This window comes from Oryctolagus cuniculus, chromosome 1, assembly GCF_051225735.1.
Source record: "Oryctolagus cuniculus isolate XC-2025 breed Fujian yellow rabbit chromosome 1, ASM5122573v1, whole genome shotgun sequence".
NCBI lineage: Eukaryota > Metazoa > Chordata > Mammalia > Lagomorpha > Leporidae > Oryctolagus > Oryctolagus cuniculus.
This window is the reverse complement of record NC_142867.1, coordinates 114,225,817-114,228,683: the sequence shown is the minus strand read 5'-3', so window position 1 is coordinate 114,228,683 and position 2,867 is coordinate 114,225,817. Positions and strand designations below refer to the sequence as shown.

The window sequence follows — 2,867 nt, the reverse complement described above, 5'->3', positions numbered from 1 at the left end:
AGTCCACTGGTAGGCTACTGGATGCCAGTCTTGTGAGTAGCAAGTGCAGGAGTGGCTGTTTCCAAAAAAGCTGGAGAATTTTGATGCCATATCCGAGGTAAAGAGTCTTAGGAAATTGAATTCAGAAACAGACTATATTCTTTTGCATAGGCAATTTTCACTTAAGACTCTCAACTGAATATAATCTCGTCCACTCCACCTATGTTCCTGTTTCCTGCGGCTTCCCTCTGCTATACACAAGTTAATGGAATCTGAGGATGAAAGCGGTTCTGTGGTCCTACAAGAAGCTGGGCTCGAGATGGGTATCGACTGAGATGGCCTCGGGGCTAAGTCACAGCACCACGGACCCAGAGCACCCAGCACACGAAATCTGCTTGGTGAATTTGCTCAAGTTGAACTGAAGCAAAATGGTGCTCAGCAGAGAGTGTGACATGTGATTCCCGGGTCACGGGCTTCGTCATCTGTAGGAAAGAATACAGATACGACAAGGCTTCTCTATCCCAAGATCGGGTGGCTACTCCAGGACATGAGAATCCGCCACCTAAGCCACTTCCAGTTGTCCTGCACCTATCCAGTTAGAAATATTTCTTTCCTACAAAAAAACTCTCAAATATGGTTAGCTTGGCCCTAAAAGAAACTGGCAACTTTTTTTCTTCTTTTCATTTAGAAATAGGGGCCTGGAGGTTGGGGAACAGGGACAGAGAGAATATTTTGAACACAGTCATCAAGGAAACTCAGCCAGGACTAAAGACACAAGCCAACCCAATTACCCACCATCTGTTCCATGGGCGAGGGGTGGTTATTTAGTGATCAGAACAGACCCCATGGTTCCTGGCCTGGGCACTTCATGGAGACTCCTTTATGCTCTGCAGCCAGTACCTTTGTCTCTCAGCTAACAATTTGCTGGTGTGTCAAACAGAGGTGAAACGGCCATGCCCTGTGCACGCGATGACAATGCACTTTCCGTGCAGAATGGGCAGCAATGTGACTCCAGCGTCTTTTGGCTTAATTAGCATTTGCTACATATTTGGTGAATCTGCTGGTGAAATGGGCCACAGTTAGCAGCAAAAATCTTATTATTATGGGTGATGACTCAACTCTTCGCCCAAGCTCTGCGCTGCTACATTTTGAAATCCCCATTGCGATTTCAAAGGCAAGGTTGATCTCTTCTACATGTGTGCATGGAGAAAACAGCTTCCCAGAGGAACCACTAGAGGCTCTTGCTGCCTTAGGGAGACACACTTAGAAATCACTAACACAAATAAACACAGAGATGAAAAACTCTCCATGAACTATTTATGGCTGTTGGTTTCCACACAAATAGACACTTCTCAGTTATGTGCTTAAATAAGGAACTAATAGCTCAGAGACAGATGTGGATGTCAGTGAAAAGATACTTGGCTACATCTCTGTCTGGTCATGCATGCATTTACTGAGCAACTACTAGGTACCAGGTAGCGCTCCAAGTCCTGGGGAGTCGCAGCCGATGAGGAAAGGGGAGTGGCCTTTTGGGAATTCACAGTCTAGTAGGAGAAACTAACAGAAAAATAATCACAGCGCTCTCTCCTCCAGCTGCCCAAGATACTTGAAAGGAAAGACGGCCAAGGGAGGAAGGTGGCCCAGGCCCCTGCTGTCGGAAAGCAGCAGGAGGCCAAGGCGGTGGTAAATATCCTGTCTGAGTAAAGGCCCAAGAACTTTGGCATCGCACAGGACACCCAGCCCAGGAGGGACCTCCTACGTTTTGTCAAACAGCCCCAGTACATCCAGTGCCTCCACCTATTAACCAGTTCACCCAGGCCCCGGATGACGAGAGCTACTCAACTGCTGAAGCCGGCCCACTGGCACAAGCCAGAGATGAAACGAGAAAAGAAGCAGAGGCTGTTGGCCAGACCGAGAAGAAAGCTGTTGGCCAAAGGGACGTCCCCAGCAAGAGCCGGCCTGCCCTCCGGGGGCATCAGGAGGCTCAGCTAGTGGCGATTGTGCCTGGTGTGGATCCCGTGAGCTGGCTGTCTCCTTGCCTGCCCTGTATCATAAGACGGGGGTCCCATACGGCCTCAGCAAGGGAAAGGCCAGGCTGGGGTGCCTGGTCCGCAGGAAGACCCACACCATTGTCACCCTCCTGCAGGGGGACTCAGAAAGCAAAGGGGTTCTGGATAAGCTGTGGAAGCCATCCTGACCATCCACAGTGACAGACAGACTAAGAGCGTCCCCGCCACAGGGGAGGCTTCAATCGAGGTTCCAAATCTGTGGTTTGCATTGCCAAGCAGGAAAAGGCTAAGGGTGAAGAATTTGCCACAAAGCTGGGATAAATGTGCATTGTTGCATTCCCTGCACCTAATAATAAAGATTCTTCTTCAAGAAAACAGTCACAGTGTGCGATGGTAAAGCAGCAGAGGCACAGGACATTTGCCTGGGACCGTGGAGAGGAAATGCTGGTATTTCCACACTAGTGAAATCCCACTGACAAGAGTCCAGTTGGTACCGGCCCCTAGCATCAGCTGGGCGGCAGCCAGGCCTCTTTCCTGAAGCCCTGGACCCTTGGGATTGGCAAACCAAGCGAACATGAAGAAACCAAAGAACTCTGTGGTCAGTGGCAAGCAGAGCCTGGGGCAGATGTGGGCAGATGAGTTGTGGAGACCAAGGACTGGAAATCCCAGAATGATAAGAATAAGGAGCAGCCAGTGGATTCTAGGGGAAGTCGTCCGAAGCAGCTGCTGTCGAGTTTGGCCTCATATGCTGCCCATGACATTGGCCATGAGTGTGAGTTCCAGGGAGAAGAGCAACAGAAAAAGCCAGAGTGGCCGGTGCTCTCGGCCTTGGCTGGGGGAAACTTGAGAGGGGAACCACGCGTCCTGGTTTTGAAGAAT

General features: G+C 50.1%; 1 pseudogene; it reads left to right on the top strand.

Moving 5' to 3' along the window:
• The first annotated feature begins 257 nt into the window (after nt 1-257).
• LOC127483519 (large ribosomal subunit protein eL8 pseudogene) lies at nt 258-2,309 on the top strand (annotated as a pseudogene).
• The last annotated feature ends 558 nt before the right edge of the window (nt 2,310-2,867 follow it).